Source organism: Symphalangus syndactylus, chromosome 4, assembly GCF_028878055.3.
Source record: "Symphalangus syndactylus isolate Jambi chromosome 4, NHGRI_mSymSyn1-v2.1_pri, whole genome shotgun sequence".
NCBI classification, from domain to species: Eukaryota; Metazoa; Chordata; class Mammalia; order Primates; family Hylobatidae; genus Symphalangus; species Symphalangus syndactylus.
Window position 1 is genome coordinate 148,153,637 of NC_072426.2, and position 8,496 is coordinate 148,162,132.

At 32.1% G+C, this 8,496-nt stretch overlaps 1 long non-coding RNA gene across 1 annotated transcript in view; it reads left to right on the forward strand.

The window, feature by feature from the left end:
- The window catches only part of LOC129481264 (uncharacterized), a 47,531-nt gene extending 44,002 nt beyond the window's left edge, over window positions 1-3,529 (forward strand). The window contains exon 4 of the long non-coding RNA XR_010120624.1: window positions 3,390-3,529. This is a non-coding gene — a long non-coding RNA (uncharacterized lncRNA). The remainder of the gene's footprint in view (window positions 1-3,389) is intronic.
- The last annotated feature ends 4,967 nt before the right edge of the window (window positions 3,530-8,496 follow it).

Here is an 8,496-nt window from a genome sequence, read left to right on the forward strand (position 1 = left end):
ATATTTTGTGTATGACTCTATGTGGACAAAATCAATTAGAAGACAGTTTGCTTGTCTGTTTGGGGTTAAGAATGTGTGTATAGCATTTTATTTTCTATTTATGAGAAATCTAATTACAATTATCATAATCGATTCAATCATGGCACTTCTTTGTGGTGGTCTTTATGAGCATGTGAAATAGTTGCTTTCTATTTTCATATACTTCATTCTGCATATTTACTAAAGTAATAATGTCTGAAGATCTATTTTGTATTTTAATTACCAGCATTTTCTTGCAGAATGAGTGTAATCTTTTATACTTATGCTCAATTACGATTTTGAGATAAAAATGTCTATTTACTTCTTGCTTCAAGGAAAATATTTTTCCTTCTCAATTGTTACAGGCATAGTTCAAAGAAAACCTGGTATTATTTTATTGGTTCTAAGTTTATAAATAAATATATGATATTTTATTTATATCGATTTATGGATATAGTTTTCATTCTATATCCTACTTAGATGTATTTGTTGTTTTATTTTGCTTGCTTTTACATAAAACTTTACTTGTAAACTGTTTTTCTTACCTATTTAAAAATTTTTAGCCAACAATTGATATGAAATTTACAGGCTTCCACTGCAATTGTTGGCTTCACCCCCTAATCTCCTGCCTGGTGATGATAGGAGTAATAACTAATGCAGGTGACCTGCCAAGGTAGCACAATAAGTGGGAGAACCAGGTTGTCTGAAACATAGTTCACTCATTTTATACCACATTGGCAGCTATTTTTTCAGATATTTATAAAAATGTGTAGATATTTACAGAAAGCAAATGAATGCCAGAGAAAACTCACTTATCTGTTCTTGAAAGCTAACATGCTACATAAAAGAAAATGTCCTTTGGAAATTGCAATGCTGATGTAAAACATAGCAAAACAAAACAAGACAAAAACAAAATTTAGAGTTTCCAAGTAAAGTCTGTCAATCAGACCACATCATGTGAAATATCTGAGGTGTTCTGGAAACTCAGAAATATTAAATATTGATTATATGGAGTGTCCTTCATATCCTCTCATTCATCATCCTGCTCACTCATTGTATATAGACGTTTCTTACTTCATCTGAATTGGTGTCCTTTATTCTCCAGAATGTACTTAGATGGAAATACAGATGTAAGCAAATGTGTGTGTGTGTGTGTGTGTGTGTGTGTGTGTGTGTGTTGATGTGTCTCAGGAAAGAATTCATGTGACTGAGCTTTTTTATATATACCATGTTGGTAAGGAATAGAATTGAGCTGGAAGTGACTGAAAGAGAAGACATTCAAAGTGGAAAAGATGCCATTTATGAAGGCACAGATGGGTTAATAACTAAAAGTTCAGAGAAAATAAACAGCTTATTAACTTCTGTGAAAAAAGAGGACAAATTGGGGACAAACAAGAGATAAAATCATTTAAGAGTATGTATTGGAATATATGTTTAGTGAAGGACTTGACTCATTTGGCATTTAAAGTAATCCCCAAATGAATAAGATAGAGATTAACACACTAATTCTCAAACATGTAGCTGCAAATGGGAATGTAGGAGGGAATTTTTTTAAGTTACTAAGCAATCTTTCCAAAAAAAATCACACATTTCCCCTCATTGTTTATTCCAAGTCCTCGTCTCAGCTTTGGATTTTTCCACATGGCTCAGACCTAACGAAGGTAAATGTGACCTGGATGATGGGAGTGGGTTTTGTGGGCTGCTCTGGCTCCCACATGGTGCTCTGAGAGCGGCACGGCGTGCTGTTACAGAGCGTGGTCCGAGAGCCAGTCTCACGCTTCTGATGTCTGTTTAAGCACCTATTAATGTCTGATCCTGGGAAAATTATTTAACCTATCATTCTTCATCTATAAAATGTGGATTACAGGATCCCTCACAGGGCTACTATAGGGATCAAATGAGATAATACTTTCAAAGCAGTTAAAACAGTGCCTAGTACACATTAAGATTCACATAAGCATGGATTAACTTAAAAGAAGTAGTTTTGCTCCTTTTATGTTTAACGTGTTCCATAGTATAGCAATCAACATATCAGTTTCCCAGAAAGGAAAAGACATGAAAATTTTAGGAAGGTAATATAATTTGAAATAGTACAGCATGAAATTATCCAAAGAAGTATGTAAGGTGTGTCATAGTAACTATATAGACAATACTACCTTTTCATTCAGATACTTTAAAGCAAGGAAACTTGACAATTACCACCTAATCTGGTCCTGCTAATAAGGTTTTTCATTATTTTATCTTCTCTTAAAAGTGACACCTATATGCATAGACAGAGACAGTGACCTCAGTCACATTATCAGAATAATTTATAAACACTGTACTAAGTTACGTGTTTTTTAAGAACCTGAAAAACACAAATGAGGGTGCTATGTGCTTCGTTCTTCTACCAAACCTGCAAATACTATTAGTATCTTTGCATGTGTATATATTTAAAATTTATCTCACGTTTTTGACAGTATACAGACAAACATTGAAAACTTTGCAAGTTTACAGCATTTGGGAGTTACGGTAATTTCTGAAAGTCTTCCTATTATGTAACAATTGTTTAGCATCAACACTAAACTATATTCAGTACAAACCAAAGATTTAATCATAGTCCAAGACTATTATGTTCATTAAAATTCCACTAATGAGGAACTGCTAAGGCAATATTTCATTGTGAAAAAAGGGAAAGTTCCAATTTCAAATTTAAATGAATTTAAATTAGCATTTAAATATGTTCTATAAACATGTGTTAGAATGAGTTATGATCAGTATGATCATTACTGTAGTGATTATTATGTGCCCCTTAGTGAGCACTCACTGTGTATTGAAAGCCTTGCAAAATACAGTGTGTTCAATTCTGCAGATTTCTGATGACTTTTTTCTCACGAGAACACAGAATACATTATAATATCTTTCCTCAGGCCTAACACATAGTAATAAAAAATTAAAGGAATTTTATTTTTGTTCCTAACAGTTTTGTCTATTCATTGAAATTTAAGAAACCAGGTAAATTTAATTTTCTAAAATTACATCTAATGGTTGGTTGGTTTGCTGTTTGTCTTGTGAATTTTATGGGTTTCATTTTGACACTATATCTTTAAAAACCTGAAAACATCTAAAATATTGATTTTTAATCTGGTTATTTGATTAGTGTTCTTTCTAAACTATGTCACTTTTTTCTGCTATTTATTATTTATATTTCATAATTTTAATTCAAACATATTTCTATTAATTTTGAAAAGACACAAACCAAATGCTGTAATTATATAATGTAATTCTGCAAAAACAATATTAAATATCATAATTGAAATATTATTTTGTGTATTCAAAATTGTTTTTTACTTTGGTAAGATTGACAAATATTTTTGTTGGTAATCTTTCAGTGCTTTCCCTTGGTTACATGCTTTGGATATCAATGCATTTTTTTCCACAAAACCTTATTGAAGAGCTGAAACAACCACATTCAAGAACCACTTCCCTTGTTCCTGTGAAAGGCTATAAAAAACAAATTGAGAAATAAACAGATACGTCACAGAATTAATATTATTAAACACCAAACACTGTTCGGTATTAAATACTGTAGTTGGAAGTTTGTTAACTTGGATATTTCTTCAAAGTGAGGAACTTTTGCTAACGTCAGAACACTTGATCACAATCACTGTCTTTCAAAGGGCTTTGTTTTCTAAATCTTGCTATTGTAAATCATTTTAATGAAATAGTGATCACGAGTTTTATGAATAAAATACTTTGTGGTACAAGATGTTAGGCTACAACTCCACAAATTCAACATATAACAATTCAATAAAATATTGAATTGTGTTAATGCTATTTGTTATTTTGTGTCTATCATTGCTAATTACTGCATTATAGTGCATCCTTTTTAATATATTAATGAAAATAAATAACATAAAGGTACAGGCAATGGACATTATATGAAGTGTCTGCAAAAAGTTTATGGAAAATATATATGAGGAGAAAACTATGCATAGATTTCAAAAATGGGTTTGTACCCAAATAAACTTGTTCTAACTTGTTATAACATGTCTGAGTAGAATCTAGTTTGAGACACTAAGAAGGATAAGGCATCAGTGTGAAAAGAGCCCCTAGAGCTCCTATCTTAGCAACACGAATTCTGGTAGCATTGAGGCAAGAACAAGCATCCAATTATGGTGAGGCTTGAGTGGAAGAAGGGAGAACTTACTGATGCTTTATGAAAAGTTTAGGGGGACAATGCCTCAAAGATATCAGCAGCTTATACATAGACAACTCATTTTAAGAAGGGATGAGATGATGTTGAAGATGATGCCTGCAACAGCAGACCATCCGTATCAACTCGTGAGGAAACAAATTCGCTTGTGTGTGCCCTACTTGAAAAGGACTGACGATTAATAACAGAAACAATAGGTGACATCGTAGACATCTCAAATGGTTCAGCTTACAAAATTCTTTTTTTTTTTTTTGAGACGGAATTTCACGCTCATCACCCAGGCTGGAGTGCAATGGCACGATCTTGGTTCACTGCAACCTCTGCCTCCTGGATTTGAGCGATTCTCCTGTCTCAGCCTCCCAAGTAGTTGGGATTACAGGTGCCCGCCACCACACCCCAGCTTACATTATTCTTATACAGTTATGTAGTGAAACTTGTGTTTGCCAAAAGTTAAGCTTTAAACCTTAGTAACTTAAAAAATGTGAATGCTACAATTCAAACTTTTTAAAAATTATATTTTATAAGCACAATTAATTTTGTAAACTTTAAATAATAGTGTTTATTTTCAAACAACTGTCATCTTTGATTTAAAGGGCTGAAAAAATAAGGGTAAAATTTCTTTTAATTTACAAAATCAAATAAGTGAAAAATAAATATATATAATTAAGTTTTAAGTGAATTTTGTGTAAATCTGTAACATTGATACTTTGGGAGATGCTACAGCTGAAAATAGCATAAGATTTTGGAGACAGCCTCTACATTTCTAAAACATATTTTTCCTTTTAGTAGAAATTTTACCTCAAACTAGATAGAGGTCTACCAAATTGCTCATATTATCAGATACGTCTTAAATCTTATTTGGATAACTTCAATAGATATTTGAAGTTTAACTTTTTATTGAGATCATGGTAGATTCACATGCAATGGTAGAAAAATAATAGAGAATAAAATAATAATAATGTCTCAGTCTTCCCCCATCCCCAATGATAATATTTTGCAAGACTACACTATAATATCACAACCTGAATATTGTCATTGATTTAATCCACCTGTCTTATTCAGATTTCTCAAGTTTTACTGTGTCATCTGTGGGTGTATATATTTAATATAATATAATTTTCTCATGAGTTGTTTCATATATGATTACTGTAGTCAAGATACTTAACAGTTCTAGCGTTACAAGGATGCTATGTGTTGCCCTTTTATAATCACACCACGTCCCCTCTGCCTCCACACACTGCTGCCCAATTCATTTCAAAAACGTTATATAAATGGAGTCATCCGTATGTAAATGTTGTGGATCGGCTCTTTTTTGTTGTTCTTAATTGATTATTCTATTGGAAAGACTTCTGGTCAACAGAAGGCAATTATTAGTAGTTAAGTTTTGGGGGAGCCAAAAGTTATATGTAGATTTTTGACTGTGTGGAGGGTTGGTGCCCATAACCCCCATGCTTTTTTTTTTTCTTTTTCAACTTCTATTTTAGAATCAGGGGGTGCATGTGCAAGTTTGTTACTTGGGTTTGCTGCATGATGCTGCGGTTTGGAGCACAAATGATCCCATTAACCAAGTACTGAGTATAGTACCCAACACTTTTTCAACTCTTATGCCCCTCCACACCTCCCCTCTCAAGCAGTCCCCAGTGTCTACTGTTAGCATTGTGGATCGGCTTTTTCAATCAGCATAATTCCCTGGAGAGTCATGAAAGTTGTGTGTATACTTTTTGTGACTGAGTAGTATTCCCTAGAATGTATGTACCAGAGTTTTTTAACCGCTCTCTTGTTGAAGGGCATCTAAGTTGATTTCAGTGTTTGGCTATTACAAATAAAGCAGCTATTAAATGTATGGACAGGTTTTCATGTAAATAGACATTTTTCATTTCTGGAGAAAAAGCCCAAGAGAACAACTGCTGGATCATGTGGTAATTGCTTGTTTAGTTTTATTTTATAGCCCTGCCCTACTCTCTTCCAGAGTGGTTATATCATTTTACATTTCTCTCAGCAGTGTGTGAGTAATACAGTTTCTCAGCCTTACCAGCTTGTGTTATCACTGTTTTTTGATTCATTCAGTGATAAATAGATAATTGGATAGGTGTGTTGCAATATTTCATTGTGGTTTTCATTTGCAGTTCTCTAATGGCAAACAACGTCAAAACAATGATCATCTTTTCATGTGCTTATTTTCCACCTGTATGTCCTCTTCAGTGAAATATCTGCTCATATTTGAAGCCCATTGTCTTTTTAAGGTAGATTGTTCATGTTTTCACCATTGGGTTTTGAGAGGTCTTTCCATATTCTAAATAACAGGTTTTTTGTCAGATATGTGATTTGTAAATATTATCTCCTGGACTGAAGTCGTTTTCTTTTCATCTTCAGATGGGCTTTCAAGAACAAAAGTCTTTAAGTTTGATGAAGTCCAATTTATTTGCTTTTATTTTACGAATCATACTTTTGGTGTCAAGTGTAACAATTCTTTGCCTAGCTCTAGATCTCAATTACTTTCTTTAATTTTTTCAAAAAAAGCTTATCGTTTTATGTTTTACATTTAAGACTGTAATCCATTTTGTTAGTTTTGAATAATAGATGAAATTTAAGTCAAATTTCCTTTTTAAAAAAATTTTTGCCTATGTATGTCAAATTTCTCCAGCACTATTTATTAAAAGAGCTATTCTTTCTTCACTGAATTGCTATTGCTCCTTTGTGACAAATCACTTAGGCATTTCTGTATGACTCTACTTTTTTTCATTCTCTTTTCTCTTCTGTTGTTCAGTAGGTCTCTTTCTTCCCACTCCACACTATCTTGCTTACTGTAGCTATAGAGGAAGCTTTAATATTGGGGAGAGTTATTCTTCCCATTTCATTCTTCTTTGTCAAAATTTCATTTGAGGGCCTATGACTTTCCAAATAAATTTTAGAATAAGCTTTTCTATGTCTTAAAAAAGAAAACCTTGCTGGGACTTTGTTAAGAATTGCATTATACCTATAAATCAATTTGAGAAGTATTGACATCCTTATTATGTTGAGTCTTCCAATCCATAAACATGGTATGTCTCTCCCTTTGTTTAAATTTTTTTATTAATTTATCAATGTATTATAATTTTTGGCATACAGATCTTCTACATGTTTTATTAATTATATATCTACCAAGTTCATTTTTGGAGCAGTTGTAAATAGTATTGTGGTTTTCATTTTTGCCTATGTTCATTGTTAATACATAAAGATGTGATTGATCTTTGTGTGTTGGTCTTATATTTTGTGAACTTGCTAGACTCACATATTAGTTATAGAAGGTATTTTTTGTTTAATTTGGAAGATACTTTGGGATAGTCTATGTAGATAATCTTGTTATCTGCAAATAGAAACAGTTTTATTTTTTCTCTTTTCAATAAGTATGCCTTTTATTTCTATGTCCTGCCTATTCCAGTGGCTACAACATCTATGCCAAATAAGAGCAGTGAGAGACAATATCAATTCTTGGTTTCTATCTTAGGGAAAAAGCATGCAGTTTTAATTATTATATTCACTATAGATATTTGTATACATTCTCTTTATCAAGTTGAGATATGTTACCTAACTTGTTGAGAGTTTTTATTATGAATGAGTATTGGATTTTGTCAAATACTTTTTCTGCATCAATTGAGATGAGCATAGGATTTTTTTCCTTTAGCTTTTTGGATTATAATTGATTTTTAAATGCTGAACCAGCATTGCATACCTGGTAAATCCCACTTAGTCATGATGTATAATTCGTTTTTACACTGTTGCATTTTTGTTGCTAATATTTTGTGGAGAATATTTCCATCTAACCTCATGAAACGTATTGACGTGCAGTTTCCTTTTTTTGTACTGCCTTTTTCTGGCTTTGGTATCAGAATAATACTGGCTCATCAAATTAGTTTGAAAATGTTCCTTCCTCTTTCATTTTTTCTGGAAGATATGTATAAAATTGCTGTTAATTCTTTAAAGAGTTGATAAAATTATTTAGTTAAACAATTTAAACTGGAAATTTATTTTTCTGGCTCTTTCAAATTACAAATTAAATTTCATGAATGGTAATAGAAATTATTCACATGATTTCATTGTGGTTGATTTTTGGTGTGTGGTTTATGAGAAATTGATCCATCTTTCTAAGTTGTCAAATTCATGAGCATAAGCTCGTTTGCAGTATTTGAAAATTATCTTTTTAAAGGCCAGAGGATCTGTAATAATCCCTTATTTCATTCCTGATATTGCTTATTTCTATCTCTTTTTTTTATGTCAATCTTGCTAGAGGTTTATTACTTTTT